The sequence below is a fragment of the Eleginops maclovinus genome, chromosome 20 (genome assembly GCF_036324505.1).
Source record: "Eleginops maclovinus isolate JMC-PN-2008 ecotype Puerto Natales chromosome 20, JC_Emac_rtc_rv5, whole genome shotgun sequence".
Classification (NCBI taxonomy): Eukaryota; Metazoa; Chordata; class Actinopteri; order Perciformes; family Eleginopidae; genus Eleginops; species Eleginops maclovinus.
Window position 1 is genome coordinate 25,060,165 of NC_086368.1, and position 17,283 is coordinate 25,077,447.

At 43.4% G+C, this 17,283-nt stretch overlaps 1 protein-coding gene across 7 annotated transcripts in view; it reads left to right on the forward strand.

The window, feature by feature from the left end:
• The first annotated feature begins 269 nt into the window (after positions 1-269).
• Positions 270-17,283, forward strand: part of sulf2a (sulfatase 2a) — a 43,672-nt gene continuing 26,658 nt past the window's right edge. For 4 of the 7 annotated variants that reach the window (XM_063911947.1, XM_063911948.1, XM_063911950.1 and 1 more), the window contains exons 1-3: positions 481-558; positions 1,675-1,753; positions 11,864-11,993. The gene's annotated coding sequence lies outside the window, so the exon portion shown is untranslated. Of the gene's footprint in view, positions 439-478; positions 559-1,674; positions 1,754-11,863; positions 11,994-17,283 lie in introns of those variants that run through there. The other 3 variants (XM_063911949.1, XM_063911952.1, XM_063911954.1) reach the window with 2 other exon arrangements.

The following is a 17,283-nucleotide window of genomic DNA, read 5'->3' on the forward strand; positions in this document are numbered from 1 at the left end:
AAATATTGTCATGTTTTTGTTTGTTTATTTTACAATTAAGTATGTATATCCCCTTAAACAAATATGCTACTATTTCTTATATTGCAACTCAAACTATCCGATGTAAAACGCAAAAACCCTACGCTGTCCGCCTGTGTTGGCTCTACTGGCAGTAACATCACTAATCAAAGCACACCCGTGACCGGATAACAATTAAAATATCAATGCGCTCTTTTAACCGTTAGCACAGTAACTTTCCATTAGCATGTTTTTAGCTCGTCGACGTTGCTTTGGAAAAAAACAGTGACTTAGCTCGTTAATTATTAATGTCCTGTTTTTGTTCAGTTTCTTGTTTTTCAGTTGTATTAACTCATGTGTGTAGACATGGTAAATAATCAGTAGAGGTCGCTGCGAAACAACGCTACGCTGGACAGGAGAGAGGTTCAAAGACACACAACAGTAAGTCAATGCTACAATATGGAGGGGGAAAAGATGCAATTCGTCTTTATTAATTATTTGCCAAGCGACAAGTGTGGGAGGAGTGCTTTTTTGAAGATGTTCACTAGGTGCCAAATAAAGGTAGGGCAAACGGTTATAGGCCAGCTAGTGACCAGTTAGCCTACAACACACCTGTAAACAAAGAAGTAGTTCGTGTAACGTTAAATGTACTGGTTACTAAAGATGTAAAAAGCAAGTTTAGTTTTGTACTTCACTACAATTTTGACAGACTTGTACTTTAATTGAGTATTTCAATGTTAAGCTACTTTGTTCTTTTACCCCACTACACATCAACACCTAAAAAGGATTTTGGATTAAATACACAAGCTACCCTGCAGCATACAACTTAATGAATAACTAGCTGCACCTTTACCAGCGTTCATAACACTTTAATGCATCAATAATTCAAAGCAACACATATCATATATTGTAATGAAATGTGCCAATCTGCATAATGACTCATTTTACTTTTGGTACTTTAAGTTTATTTTGATGCTAATACCTTTGTTCTTTTCCTGGAGTAACGTTTTGATTGCATGACTTTTACTTGTAGCTTAGTATTACTACACTCCTACTTTTACTTAAGTACAAGATCTGAGTACTCCTCCCATGCAATTATAAAATACTACAAAAGAATGACTTGAAATTAAGTGTTTGCAGCTGCGTGTCACCATGCAGAGACACTTCCATAACACTGTTAGTCTGTGGATTTGATATTAATAGACTGTGAGTGATGTTTGACGATTCAATAGACTGAATGAATTATAGATGATATGTGCGGGAAAATCTAATCTCTGAACAGAACATTAGAGACCTCAAGTGCTGTTTTAGCCTGAGCGTCTTCCAGTGAGCCCAAAGACATCTAGCCAAGGAGAAAAGAGAGAGACTGGTGACTGTCATAAAATACTCCAGACAGTGTCTGTCTGTCTGTCTGTCTGTCTGTGTGTCTGTCTGTCTGTCTGTCTGTCTGTCTGTGTGTCTGTCTGTCTGTCTGTCTGTCTGTCTGTCTGTGTGTCTGTCTGTCTGTCTGTCTGTCTGTGTGTCTGTCTGTCAGTCAGTCAGTCAGTCAGTCAGTCAGTCAGTCAGTCACAGACACACACAGACACACACAGATCAGTGCTGTTAGTTAGGTGTTTTTGGGAATCTGTATAGATCTCACAGTAAGGTCATTCACTCTCTGAATTATTCTTTTTATAGATGTCCTGTATTGAAACAGCTCCCTCTGATGCAGATCAAAGCCTCCAGCAAACCGCTGCAGAGGTCATCGCTGTGCAAGGTAGGAAAGTATTATTGATAGCAAGAGGAGGAAATCAGAGAGTTTACTCAACTAGCCATACTAATCCAACAATGTAAAACGACACTTCCTTACAAGTTCAGTACCAACATTTTTACCTTGGGTGTATTTAAAGTAAGGCGTTAAAGTATTCATATATGACCCTACATGAATGATTTTGTTTTGATTGTGTATCACGAACATTTGTTTGTTTGAAAAGAGTAGAAGTGTATTGTTACCAAATGACAAAACCCCTAAGTAAAAATACCAGTATAACTAAAGTTTATTTATGTATAATCTTATTTAAACAACTTAACATTCCCCATTTCTGCATGTCCCATCTCCATACTGCATATTAATCTCTACAGTTTCAGTAGGTATGAAGGAGATGAACATTGTATTCTAAAAAATGACTAAAGCTATCAGACAGCAGGGTACAAATTACAATATTTGTCTCTGAGGTAAGTATGAATCTGCAGAGAAACACTTGAGCAAATTCGCTTGAGTTTGTACTAGTCCTTGTAGTTAAGAACTATGCCTGAGTAAATATAAAAAGTGAATCCACGGCTGAATAAGCGTACAGTGTGTTGTTGCAGGTAGTACAGGCTATGATGAGATTACTGTAATCTAATTATGTGAAACACATCGCTCTTCAGCCTCGTGTCACCACACCTCCGGTAGATTTCTCTTGCTCACACACAAGCTTGATTCTCCTCTGCTGGTGTCTCCTTTGTCTCCCCCCCCCCGCCCCGAGTCCCTCCTATCCATCCATCTGTGCTCTTCACACGCTGACTTTGCCTCTCCTCCGAGTGTGTTCCAGCCATATTGTGGTTTGAAGTGTTACTGCCTCTAATGAGCCAATTGTTCTTGTGTTTTCTTCCCCTCGGGGAGCGTTGTGTAGATAACAACATTCTGCTCACAACCACATTCTTCTCAAAACCATTTTAAAACATATTCAGCGCACCGGGGAGGGATCGGGGCCAACAAAACAATAATGCCTCAGAGCACGTACAAAATGAAAAAATGTGTTAATGACAGCCGCACCAGCGAAGTGACAGAGCATCCTTTTCCTGTCAATTAGACCTTGGTTATTCAAAAGCAATTTGCAACTCCCTGCAGAGTCAAATGTGTGCCATCTCCCAGGCCTTAGTCTATGACAGTGTGTAAGCGATGTATTCATTCCCTTTCTCTGTGTGTGTCCTAGTTTGAGACATTGAAGTTATATTAAGTTAAGATACAATCCACACTGCTCTATCCAAATACCGGTAACGTTTTTCTTGGAAAAGTGTAGTTCTATTTTGAGAGGTTTGTGTGCCTTGTTTTCTGTGTGTGCTCATGACCCTGTACATGGGATATTGATACAGCTGGCATTCAACACCCTGATTAATTGCCATGGCATTTGGCTGTTCTCTGTAAATGCCATATCCCATGCTGAGTGCTTGGTTAATGGATTTCTGCCCATTGCTGGCCCAGCATCGGCATTTTCTTTTTTTCCTCTCCCTCTGTCCTTCATCCCTCCTCTCCTCTCTGCTCCTGTGCTTCATAAAAGGTTATCCATGCTTTATCAGCATGAATGGACACTTGAGTGGAATGATCCCCTTCTGCTCAGATGTCCAAGCTCTTGACAGTGATGTCCAGAATGGGCTATAGCCACACAAAAGCTCAGCCTCCTCTCCATTTCTGACCGCACACGTTCAAAGTTATCTTAAGGTTATGTCCTTCTTTTGAATCTACAGTCAAATGTGTTTTGATAAGGGCCCCACCTTCAAGCGTCTGTACCCCGTAGACCCAATTTGGGTTTGTCTCTATATCTCTGAGAAGAAGAAAAAAAAGATATGAAGAATTAGCTTCCATCCTCAAGTGAATTAGTTTGCTCTATCTTAATGAGGTTTGCCATGTCAGAGGGAACAGTTCAGAGCCTGCATGCTAAACAGACAGAAATTGGAGTATTAGCTCCTTAACAGCAAAATACCTTCCCTCTCTCGCTCTAATTCAGACGCTGCCACGCAATTACCCTTATACACAGTTTAATCTTGTCACTTCCAAATGGGAATATAGGGGAAGAGAACTATTCTTGTTATTTCTTCTTCTCTTTCTTTTTGGAAAAGCCATTCCAAAATCTAATTAACTGCAGAAAAAGACATGTCACCCGTTTGATTGGAAACATCGAATGTGGTTATACAAAAGGACCCTAAGTATTGTAGAATGTGATTTGACAGAATCTCATTCTGGGTGGTGCTAGGCTAGATAGGAAGATTACTCAGCCGTGTCTGAGTCGAGGCAAACAGGAAGCGATGAGCCCGGTAATTTATTGTGTTGGTATTTCTCCTGTTTGACTTAAGACAGCTCATTAAAGGGCGGGGTGTCATCCAGACAGACAGAGAGACAGACAGACATTTCTCTAATGGCCTCTCCTCTTCTCTGTCTGCATCAGCCCTTTTCTGCCTCTTGCGCTGCTTGCTTAATCTCTCACTTTTTTTAATATGAGGTGCCAAACACGATTTTACACAATTCATCATTCTGCTCTTCACAGGGGGAGAGGGAGATGCTATTTCATCCTCCCACTTGTCTTCAGTCTGCTTACAGGGCTGTTTCAGAGCAGCTGAGAGAGACGGCCCGAGGGCTGAGATAAGGAGAGGAGGTCTGTGTTTTTCATTTTTGAAGAAACGATGGAAAGCCTCCATGGTCTGCTGTGTGGTGATAGTCCGCTGTACAGGTGTCATTCTGCTGTAGCTGGCTGCCGTTACTTTTGGCAAATGCTCCATATTCTGGTTTTTTACCATTTGCCTCTCACAGTGAAGACTTTATACTGATTATTCTGCCCACAACACTCTGGCTGCTCGGGGCGCCTAACCATGGCAGCCCCCTCGTTCTGACAACTCTTCATTAATGCATCTGTACAGGTCCTGTTTGTGCATGGGTGTATATCAGGCCTAAGAGTGCAATGTGAACAACAACAACAACAACATGGTGAAGTAGAATTACGCTCTCAGAGATTAATAATAAAGTATTCCTTCTACTTCTTCTCAATTACATAAATCAAATCTTAAATGTTAACTTGTACACTAAAAATGGTCTGTTGTAGCAACAAAATCAAGGAACTGTCTGACACAATTCATCAGAATCATAATCTTAAATCTTTTATTAGTCCCGCAGCGGGGAAATTAACAGTGTTACAGCAATAGTGGCACAGCAGGTAAAAGAGGCAAACAATTATAAGAGTAAGCTAACATTAAATATAGAGGATAATAAAGATGAAGAAGTATACCACCATGGCTAAAAGGGAGTAGCAGCAATTAAAATACTTAGGTGATAAGATACAGAGTAGCCATTTTCTTAGTTTCATGCTATCCATTTATTGTAAAAAGTCCAAATCATTTGCTTGCATGATATGTCAAAGCAGAAAAATAAACAGTTGCCATTGTGTTGCGTTGACTATCGCATTGCGGTCAACAGAAAGTGAGTCTCCCTACTCTCCCCCTCTCAGTAACAAACAGATCTAAAGACCAGCAGGTAGCGCATGCGCATGCCAACAACAGTGACAACTTGACCACCAAAACATATTCCTTATATCGTCACTGTTGAGACTTTGTCATCTTTCTGGACACTTAGTTGTCACCAAAATTACATCACACATTATAAGCATGCCCCCCCCCCCCCCCCCCCCGCTGCAGACTCTTCAGCAGCCCCTCTCACAGCCAGACATATCCCGGTTGCATGCCAGCGAGTGTTTGTCTGCAGATACAGAGAGCCGTACAAAAAAAGAAGCAAGGTCCACTCTGGTACCAACAAGCAATTAATTATTGAGGACACCAAACACGGCTGCTTGCTAATCTACATAGCGCTTTAAAGCTCCTTGATTTATAATTCAGGCCCTTCTCTCACTCCAGAGAGGGCTGAGAGTGAAAGGCAGAACTGGAGGGCACTTGAAACTTCACTAAGGGCAAGGTGTGTCTTTGCAGTGAGGGCCCTTTGTGGCTGTGTGCTGCGTGCCGAGTACCAGATTCACCTCAAAATAACCGAGGAGGTTCACACAGATGTTCATCTAGTTGTCTTGTAAAATTTTCTCTGCTTCCAGTATAATTTAACGTGTGGCTGCCGTCACAACGTTTTTAAGTGATTACAAGTGTATTTGTTTTAAACGCACTAGGGTGCCTTGTTAGACAAACCCACAAGCGCTTCTATTTTAATATGTGTGGCCGATATAACGCAGTGTGCTGTACATTAGTAATGCAAATAACATGGCGTCAAAGGGAGTTTAGTTAATTAGCTGGAGATGCAATGCTGGCTCTGGCCCACAGCGGCTTGTGTTTCCCGGGACCGCAGGCCTCGACGGGGGGCCGCTCTTTGATCCAAGGATCCCACGGTCTGCTAACATTTTCCCAACCTCTGCAAAGCCTGCTGCGCAGAGACAGATGGGAAAGAAGTGTGTGTGTGTACGACTCTATTTGTGTGTTCGCATGCACCTTGTGCCGAATCCAACCTGTTCCAAACTTCTTCTTTTTTTGCACAAATTCCTCGATGTGAATTAATGAACAGACACAGTTTGATCATTGAGATCAAATGTTGCTCATCACAAGATGTCCCTTCTTCTCATGGCTTGATTTGAAAGGTATTTGAACAATGGATAAATCAATTTGAACATTACAACAAAGCACTGTTTCAAAGGCTGAAATGTATTTCCAAGGCTACATTCTGGTTAGACAGCTCAGTACGTGCAGGGAAATGAGCGAACAGAAACCAGAAAGTAGCAGACTGTTTTTAATCATTACTATTCAAATGAAAACAATGAGATATTTATCACATGCCACCCTATTTTCCTAATCACTCCACAGTTGTCTTTTCCACCTCAAAGCGATGCATAATGTTGTTTTTTCAAACCCCTAATGCTCAGTGGAAGATAGAGTATACTCCCCTCAGGCCTACGTACACCTCCCCCTGCTGGCTGATAATCAAACAACATGGCCTCCTTACACGGGACTGGCAGGGTGTCCCAATTCTAATTACTATGTGTTCACACACCGTGTACCAGTGTTAACGGCACACTGTTTTGGCAGCTAGAGTAAACAAGAAATCAATGTAGTGTACTGTTTTGTACTAACAAGGAATTAAACAAGCCGTGTGGGATGTCAATAAAGCTCCAGCATGGGAACAAAATTCTAGAATTAAAACTTTCAACTTTAGGAACTATTTCTGTTCCCAATGATACGTTGAATTGTCAAACACAGGTGTAGCTAAACACATTTCTTATTGCTTTGCTCTTATTATTCTCAGTTCCATGACTTTGATGATAAATCAGTAACTACCTAACAGGGCAACTCAATGGACTGAGCCTTTGCTGCTTATCACGCTTTTGCTTTTGCTAGGGCAGTGATGGTGTATTTTGTAGGCCCACACGGAAGAAACTTGTAAGACCTTACTTGACCAAAAGCAAATGGGTTTTTTCCGTTGGATTTTGGGAAATTGCCGAAAATAGGGGCTGTGGTGAAAAGATATCAGGATGATCTTCACATATTAACTCCACTCTTAGAGTATTTAAAGAATCAAATAGCTAACTTTATGCTATAAACAAGCTACCTGACGGTTGTTTGGCTTCACATCAACACCGCTAAGCTAAAGGCGGTCTTATGTTTGCTGTGATGACGTCTAGTAGTCTCCTTTAGCCACTTCTCCATAAAACATAAAAGCTTCAGATGTTAGCTTATTTTGGGAAACAAATTTAAAAAACTGTTGACTTCCAGGCGATGGAGTCTGGACTCTGGATTTATTTCCGGGATTAGGGCTCCTGCACCACTTGTATCATCATTTTTCCCTTTTACTAATTCATCTTTGATTTCTCCTGTGCATTGTAGTCTGGGACAACCAAATGCATGGTGGCGTTTTGAAGTATAGTTTAATTTAACCCAACATACTCGAGCACAGTTTAAGATGCATGTTTATCTACACAGTACATGCAGCTGAAACGCCATGTAGCCCTTTCTGATTATTCAGTTGCTTTGTGCCTGTCTGCGTCTTTCATTCGTCCTTGTCACTTTCAGAGTTGCTGTATAACAACTTGGAAAATGTCCACACACTGCAAAATGTCTCAGTAAAGTGCTGAAGGGAAATGTGCTCCCTGTATTACAATTAACTGGGATAATGGCTTTATCCCAGTTGCTCTTTAGGAGATTTCATAATTCATTGCAGAGCTTTTAGTCAGAGAATTATTTAGACTTTCCTCCAGTCTGAAAAACGTCCATGACCAAAAGCTTAGCAATTAAACTTGGAATCTGCGATATGAAAAACTTTGCCAGCGCCTCTATTCTTTTTAATTGTACCATTCAGAGTTGTGGGACACTCATGAATGAATTATAGCACCACCTCAGGATATGGAACCGACTGCTGGAAAACGATGGATGCTCGTAACTGACTTATTAACTATTTATGTTTCCAATGGGAGCGTATGATGTGACGGTGAAAGAAAGGAGGAAATAAATAAGGGCAGAATGCATTAGACATGACAGGACGATATGTTGTTTGCATCTTTGCCAGGATGTAATTAAGTCAGGGCATTTAGGTAATGCATGCCTGGCATTTTGGTCGACCTTCTGCACCATGGGAACACAAGAGGAAGAAACGCAATCCAGGAATGAGCACAGCTGCAGAATGAGACTCATTCCAATATTGGCATCTGTAATTTGCCCAAAAAGCTGTCCCTGGAACATATGTTTGATCTTCTGATTTCCATGTGTGTGTGCTGGTCACTGTATTCTAGCACACCAGAGACATGCTTGTAGTATGTCTGTACCAGATGAGCAGTAGGACGAGGTCGTTATAATGTGGCTGTCTGCTTTTGAAGCCACTTCTCCGAGGTTAGACGACCTTTTTACTATTCCACCTGAGCTATTTTCAGGAGAATTGTTTCATGGTGCCAGGACTTCTCTCAGCCTCACTTCTGTCAATCCTGTGTCCTTGAGTGCCCACATTGTCAGCTCCGGGGCTCTTCTTCTCAGTTTTCCTGTCTGTTGTTCTCTCTGTGTCTGTCTCTTCTCATAATGTAGCCATGGAGATGGTGAGCTGTCTCCCTACAGGACACACTTGCACACTCACACCCGGATACACCAAGGGAATAACTGACTAGATGGTGTGTGTGTGTGTGTGTGTGTGTGTGTGTGTGTGTGTGTGTGTGTGTGTGTGTGTGTGTGTGTGTGTGTGTGTGTGTGTGTGTGTGTGTGTGTGTGTGTGTGTGTGTGTGTGTGTGTGTGTGTGTGTGTGTGTGTGTGTGTGTGTGTGTGTGTGTGTGTGGTGGTTGAGGGATCGTCATCCTTGAACCGACTGGTCCAAAACAAGGGAATAATAGTTGGAGTGAGCTGACAAGTGAGCGCGGAGGTCTTCCTCATTTGTACCAGCGTCCTCCTCTCTCCATACAACCAGCTGACTGGGGATATTTTTATCAGCCTGGCACAGACTGTGCAGGACAGAAAAAAAAAATGCATTTGTGAAATCCCAGCCAAGGACAAGATCTCAGCGGGATAGTGCCTCGCTGTATTTCTGCGCTATCAGAATTGAAATCACTCACAGTTGTTTATGCACCTGCCTCGCCACTATCCCGCACAAGGCCAATTGGTGTCCAATGAATCAGAAAACAGAAGTATGTGTTCTTTTTGAATCAGAAAACCGAAGTGTGTGTTCTTTTTGAATCAGAAAACCGAAGTGTGTGTTCTTTTTGAATCAAACAACAGAAGTGTGTGTTCTTTTTGAGCATCTTGTTCCTTGTCTTTCAATTTCTGTCAGTCTTTTTTCCTGGAGGCCAGCAGTGTTGGAAGATATAACGCTGTAGTTCACATGAAAAGACTTTACCTTAGTTTAGTATTATATATTTTATACTTTTACTTGTATCATTCAACAGATGCTCTATGTACAAACTAAAAACTCATATTTTTACATGCAGTAAAAACCAACCAAAGTCATTAAAGAACAGAGTAAAAACTAAAATTGAAGCAGAAATCTTTACAGTATTAAAGTTATATTAAAGCTAATAACAGAACAATGGCTCATACAGTTCATATTTCCTCAAAGGTCGAATAAAACAAAGGGATGATTTCACACATTTACATTCACACACACTTACGTACACCTGTTCATACACTTTCTGTAGACTTTTACATATTTACATGTGTGTAAGTGAGTAAAAGTAAAAAAGCCAGTTAATATATACCGGTTCGATGGAGGGTACGTCTTTTGATCTGAACCCAATTACAGTTAAGGCATGACACAGCTTAAATGTGCGTGAGAGCGAGCGAGAGAGGCAGAGTGTGAGCATGAATAAACCATGTCCTGAAGTGGTGTCACTGGGCTGCTGTGTTGGCATGTCGGCACCGCTCAGAAAACATGGCCGTCTCTGGAGCATTGTCTGTAATCCAGCATGTCAGAACAGCTCGATGGCTCCTTTATGTAAGCCGTCCCCAAGTCTCAGACATCATCTGATATGCATACAGCGGAGAAATAAATAATTTTGTAGTATTTTAAGATGATTATGAATAGCATTAGAACAGGCTTATCCATTCTTACAAAGGGCTCGTGCTTCCGATTGGCTTGAATGACAGTACTTTCCTTTTTGCCCAAGGATTAGCGCTGAATGCACCTTCGCGATAAAACAGGAAATGTTTCTATATCCTCACAAGCCATGCAAATCCCATCGCGCTGAATACTTTGTTTCGCATCTGCATTGAGACTGTCATGGCCAGAGAAATGCTGTTGATTTTCCTCTTTAAGCACCATTTCCTTGCAGTGACACAAATACCGTAGTGTGCCAAGCTGACAGGGAGATGATCCATTGCAGACGTCGTAATTGAAAACACTGAGAGGGGTGGGACAATTAATCTCTTTCTCTCTGTGTCAAATTTCCATGGAGGAATACCTCGAAATGCAGATAATAGATAAGAGTGTTATTGATTGGATGGGGTGGGTGGAGAGGCGAGGAGGTGCAGAGGTTCTCCATCACTAATCTCTCTGGCTGTGACTGCATCTAAATAACCTGCAGAGAGAGATAAACAGGCGCATCCATCATGGGACGGCTGGTGCGGACAGTGATGGATGCCTCCGCCCTCTGCCACCTTCCGCCAAACCCTCTCCCTCCTGGTCCGGGGAGAGGAAGTGACACGAGAGAGAAACACCTGGCTCAAACTGGGCAGGAAAATGCCTCTACTCTCTCTTTGGTGTGCCTCTACAATTACCGCCTGTCCCCCTACCCCTTGTCTCTTTGAGTTTGTAGGATTATCCGTCTTGATAGATCCTGTTTGTTTTGTCAAAGAGGAAATTGCTTTTGTGGATTTGTGTGAAAGTGTGCTTGTGTGTAGACTCGCCCATATATATGTCTTTTGTGTATAAATTGATTTGGGTGAGGGTTTCCTCTCAATCCTCATGCCCATGCAGCGTGAGCCAAATCCCCCTGTGCCGCCTGGACCCAGTGAGTTTCCTCAGAGGTGTGTGTGTGTGTGTGTGTGTGTGTGTGTGTGTGTGTGTGTGTGTGTGTGTGTGTGTGTGTGTGTGTGTGTGTGTGTGTGTGTGTGTGTGTGTGTGTGTGTGTGTGTGTGTGTGTGTGTGTGTGTGTGTGTGTGTGTGTGTGTGTGTGTGTGTGTGTGTGTGTCAGGTTGTGCCTTCCCTCCCCACCCTTGCAGCATTAAGATTGATCCCTCGTTCCCTCCCATTCCTTTCTCTATCTCACTCTGTGTGCCTCTGCCTTTATGAGGCTGTGAATAGGTGAAGCTCACAGGCTCCAACAGATGGCCGGAGCTACCCTGTTTCACTGTCTCTCTCTCTTACACACACACTACTGCCCCATGAATGAGAGCCTAGAGAGACAGAGAGGTAGAGGTAAATGTGACAAGGCAAGGACCAGGAAACAACACAGTTAGTGAGTCAGTGAGGAAGAACACACAGGGAGGAGGATGGAAAAGGAGAAGGAGCGATACACAGCGGGAATTAACTCAAATAGGAGAGGAGGACACATGCTGGAAAAGGGAGAGAGGGCAAAAATTGAATTGTAGATTGAGGGACGCATTCTCCTCCCTCTTTCCCTCCCTCTTTTATTTATCTCCTGTGAAACCACGCCTCCCTCTTTTCACTTGTCAGCGCATCTATAACAGTGAGCTGTCTGCGCTGGGCTGCATGGGGGGTGAGACAAGCTCCTCACTCTGCCAGCACACACTCCGCATCTGAGCGGACCGGACTGGACTGGATGCTACTGGACTGACCAGAGCAGGTGTGTAAACGTGTGTGTTTGTACTTGTGTGTGGGTGTGTGTTAGCGATAGATGACAGGGAGCAGCATGTGTTGCCCTCAGTGTGTGTGTGAGCGCTTTTTCCTCCGCAGGACTTGCTTCCGAGTAGCATATCTAGAGGGTACAGTGCTGAAGCTTTGCCCTAGTTTACACTTGAATGCTCTTATCCGTGCTCTTCGCCTCTGAGATTTATGCATGGAGTCACCAACGGCACGCCTCATAAGGGTTAAAGAAAGACGCTGAGTGGACTCTATAAGAGAGTATCAGAGCAGGGTGGACAGAAGCTGCTCTATATCTGCTGGAACAAGTTGGTCGTTTCAGGCTGGACGCTGTCGACATGTGCTGTGTCGCCATTAGTTTTTTTCCCTGACTTGTAGAGGTGTTTGTCTACAGTAGCATCCTTTAGTGGGGCATTACATTACATTGTGTTCAAAATCCACTTTCAGAAAGTCAGTGCAGATTTCACAGCTCTTTGGTCCGTCTTGGTGTTGAATCGCATTGGTGATTGGTTCTCTTTGTCTTCCTGTTTCACAGCCTGTGGTGTATTGAAATATGGAACATGCATTGTCTCAGCATTGCTTTGTATTTACTCAGCTGAATATAATCCTTACTGTTGCTGGACATGTGTGTTGGGTTTAAAATAAGAGCAACAACAGGAACAGTGGAAATATTACTTTTTTGAAAGGCATGACCATCCTAGTTTTGGATTGTTTACCTTAAGAGCACCTTTTATGTAGCGAAGCAAGAGGAATCCGGCGCACAGCGTTCAGGAGTCGCCATTTCAACAGTTGCTGTTGCTATACTGTAACGGGCACTGCTTTAGTCTATGAGGCCAATGTACTCACTATCAGTGTTTTGTCAATCTCTTTATGGGTCAAAAGGCTGTGTCATCACCAAGCGGCTGTTAAGAGCAGCAGAGCGGATGAAGGGGGGGCGAAAACTGACCTACAGGCTGAAATATTTATGATGGAGACAGCTGAACGCCCCGTGCTGTTTGTAGCGATATGGCTGGATGGATGAAAGAATGCAAAGATGGAGGGATGGGTGGAAAGTAAAGCAGAGATTCAGAGATATGTTCTTTTAAGCATTCATTATTTATCACGGTGCACTCTGCCATGAAGCTCTAACCCCCACATCAACTGGCCTCTTTTCGCACTGAGATGCCAGTGGACTGTCGGAAGATGCTCCTGCTTAGTCTACCTGTCAGCCAGTCCCCAGGCATGTGTAAGGCTGCAGCCCCATGCTACACACACACACACACACACACACACACACACACACACACACACACACACACACACACACACACACACACACACACACACACACACACACACACACACACACACACACACACACACAAACGCACACTTAATACAGTTTTTAACCATTTAATTTCTCACACATCTATTTATCAGTCTTGTTCACAGACTCTTTCTGACACACACACACACACACACACACACACACACACAATCATTGGGAGTGATGACCTTGAGACCTGTTGGTGTTGTTTGCAGCGTCCGTGTGGGGAATACATTAGAGGCCATGTGGGACTCCCGGGGAAAATTGAGGCGCGTGACATTCCGTTTGTAAAAAAAAAAAAATGGTTGGAAAATGTGCAGGAGGGCTGGCGATGCAGACGGAGGGAGACTCCGCCATGAATATGTATTGTATGCAAATGCTGCACGCTGAAGCTGTTGACTCAAGCTGTTGATGAAAGGAGAGGACATGTTCCCCCATCGCCACGCTCAGGAGGAAGTGCAATCGACAGAGCTATTGTCAACGCGGTGACAGGTGGCAGATATATCGGTGACAGCAGCAGCCAAAGTGACACGGCTCCGTGCTCTCTGCGGGCTGGGGGCAGCGCCGGTGTCTGCTCTCCTCACCGCCGCCTTGACCTTTTGTGCTTAGACACAGCGAGGCTGGTCCAGAGGGCCCTGAAGCTAACATCTCACATTAGTATCATTGAGCCCTTTCAGAGCTGCTTCCTCCACCTGCGCCCCGTCTCTATTGATGCACATTTTTTTATTTAACCATTTAAAAAAACAAGGAATGTAGAAAGACTGAAATAGTACAATATTTCTTTGTTTGGTAGAAAAAGAGAAGATGCCATAAAAGCTGACAGAAAGATATATTTCAATACATCTTGGCTTTATCGTATTGCTCCTTTTTCCTGCTGTGGATAAAGCATTCATATCATTCTGCCACATACCCTTACAAGCCTTTACTCCACCAGAAAAAAAATAAAGATAGCTGAGTTTCATCCATTATATGTCACTGGTTAAAAAGGAAGAAAAAAACCCCACAAAAAGGCCTCTTTCAATTAAATACAGTCATTTATCGGCGCTTATGGTGCATGATTAATGTAATTCTGCTGCTTCAATAGATTTCTATATTGAAATGTGTTCGCATCGATTTAGTGGATAGTCACACACTAATCCACGTGACATGTTTTCACAATTGTTAGCTTAAAACTTGGAAACATAACTCCAACACATTAGTAGTATCCTGACAGTGGGTGGAACTGGCTCTCTCGGAGTCCCTACGAGCTGCTTTTAACAGGTCCTGCGATGAGACGGCATCAGAGATCAGTGTGTAAATCTCGCTGCTGCTGCTCGCTCTCAGCTCTAATGATAGCGAGGCACAGGGGCTCTTTGACTACGCCTATCAAACACTCCTCTCAACAGTGTGTGGAGAGCGCAGAGCCGGTTACAGCTGATAGGAGCAAATAAGCAGAAGCACGTTGCCAGGTGTTTAGAAGTGCATGTGATTCTGTGTGTGATCCCTACGTGTGTACAGCTATTGGACTGCGGTGTGCGAGTGCAATCAGATTTCAGTCTCTTCCCTCTATACGTCTGAGCTACAGCAGCGGAGGTGTCCCATGGGGGAATGTAATTATACCCTGCTGGCCGCAGAGTACAGGCTTCACTGCCCCATCCGTCTCAGGAGATTCGGCGGATAAAGGCCTCTTCTCACTTGCAATACCAAGCGGCAGAGATGTCACTAAAGCCCTTATATATACCCCATTTTTGGAATGAAATCCGTGCTCCTATCTCCTCCTCTGATCATCTTTTAGATCCCGGGGTTGTCGGTGTCCTTTTGCAACAGTTTTGTTACAGCTGTGAATAATTTATGACAGAATTAACTGCCGTTGCTAAGAGCAGTGATTGGGAGATTTTGGAGCACAGCCAAAATCTGACTTCAGTTCAAAGCCCACATTTTTTTTTTTTGTCTGATTAGGAAAGTCTTCTCACCACGGGTGTAATTATCGCCATAATTACTGTCATCTGTATCTCCAAGAGTTCCTTCCCTCCTGTCTGTGTTTCTTTCTCTATGACTCTGTCTCCACTCCTTTGGATCTCACTGAGGTGTGTGCTGAGATGGTGTCCATTAGTAAGGCAAAACAAACAGACACACCCTACTCTTCTGGATTCAGGCAAACAATCAATGAGAGCACTCGGATAACAGCAGTGTAAGTGGCCCATTGATGTTGCGATTAAATGAATGCAGGATGTAGCGGTGGTGGTGCAAACCAAGATATAAGCAATTTATTTTCTGTGCTAGAATTCTTTTCAAATATACAAAACATCAGCCAAGCTCTGTTCAGGCTTATTAAGGAAAGAGGAGAAACCAAAAGAAGAACAATGAAAAATGTAAGACTGAAACAGCGGAGAGGAATTATCAGCAGTGCGTTGTGAGTGGCAAGTTGAAAATGGTACCCCGTGAATCTCAGCGTGTCTCCGTTTCAACACGTTGTACCTCGTCATGGTAACTTACCAGAAGTGCATCCGTGCCAGAACACTTCTTCTTCATTTCACCGATTTGCTTCACTCCGGCTCTCCCTTAATCTTTATTTCTGCCGTCGTCACCCTCCCTCCGTCCCTGTGTTTTGGCCTGGTCAAAACTACCCCTCCCTCATGCCTCTCCCTCAGGGTGTAGCAGCTATTGTTGTGCCTAATAAGGTTTATGGTATTACAAATTTCTGAAATTGGATTTTTTCACTCCACCAAAGCAGTGGGATTACGAGTTTTAAGGCCGGATGCGTCTGGGCACTAGTGACCTGTTTCTGAACTTCTTTTTTTTTTCTGACTTCACCCTGAAGGTGGGCAGATCAAGAGATTGATGTGGCAATAGCTGTGGAGAGAAACAGAAAGACTGGCAGGTTCATTGTATCTGTATTAGTTACCTGCCAATTAAATAGATTCTGAGTCGGACAGCTTTTTGGCTCCTCCGCCTGGATTTCGGTTTCTCTCACGTCGTCCACTCTCACACACTCTGCTGTGTTTGATCAAACTCTAATCTAATGAATCTTTTCATCTTCCTTGCCGACTCCCAGACACATTTTCTACATCCAAAGTAGCCCAATTCATTCTAATCCTTAAAATCTGGCCTCTGGTGAAGCAATTGATTCTCAGCGATGTACAGGGATCTGAATTGTCTACCTCGAGCTGATGTTTAATGAACTGTGGGATTCCTTCACTAACTTTGATGTCCCATCCCCAAAAAAACGACCTGATTACCAATTCCAGCAATATTGTTCAGATGTGACTGAGCGTTAAATTCGCCTGGAACTGAGCAGTAGTAGACAAAAGTGAGTAATGAAGAGGGAAAGCATGGGAGACGGTCAGCGTTATGAATGCAACATTGAGACGTTGGCAGGAAAGTGGTATTCATGAGAAGTGGTCCATAGTGCCGGCTTAGTGAACTCTTAATTGGGGCAGAGAGGGAGCTGGGGATGAGGGATCAATAGGGGCAGAGCCGGGGTTTCAGCCCCCTGAAATCAATCAGCCTCCTGCCAGACGGGGAGAATTCAGCCAATCAAAGAAAACACGGCCTCACACAGCACTCATTTACCCTCCCGGTCAAACCTCATCATGATCGACAGACGGACAGCTCATTCCATCTTATCTCTGTCAGAGGACGATGGACTGGCCTGATTGCTCTTTTTTTTTTGACGTGGGAACAAGATCCTGTTGCTGGAGTGCTTTCAAAATGCCTTTACAACTCTGCCAAGGACAGGGACTAATAAAACATGATTCATTAACAAAGGAGAGCTCTATGGAAAGGAATAATAAATGAACTTTTGGCATATTTTCACTCCTCTGCTAAAAATAGTCACTTTCTCATCGTCTTCCTCGTCATCTTCCTCCCCGCCTGGGTAATAGCCGTCTTTCTGCACTGTCACTTTTTGATGTATCATCCTCTTATTCACATCAAGGACAAGGCCAGGTGTCGCATTTTCCCTCAGTGGCTCCACGCTTGTCACACT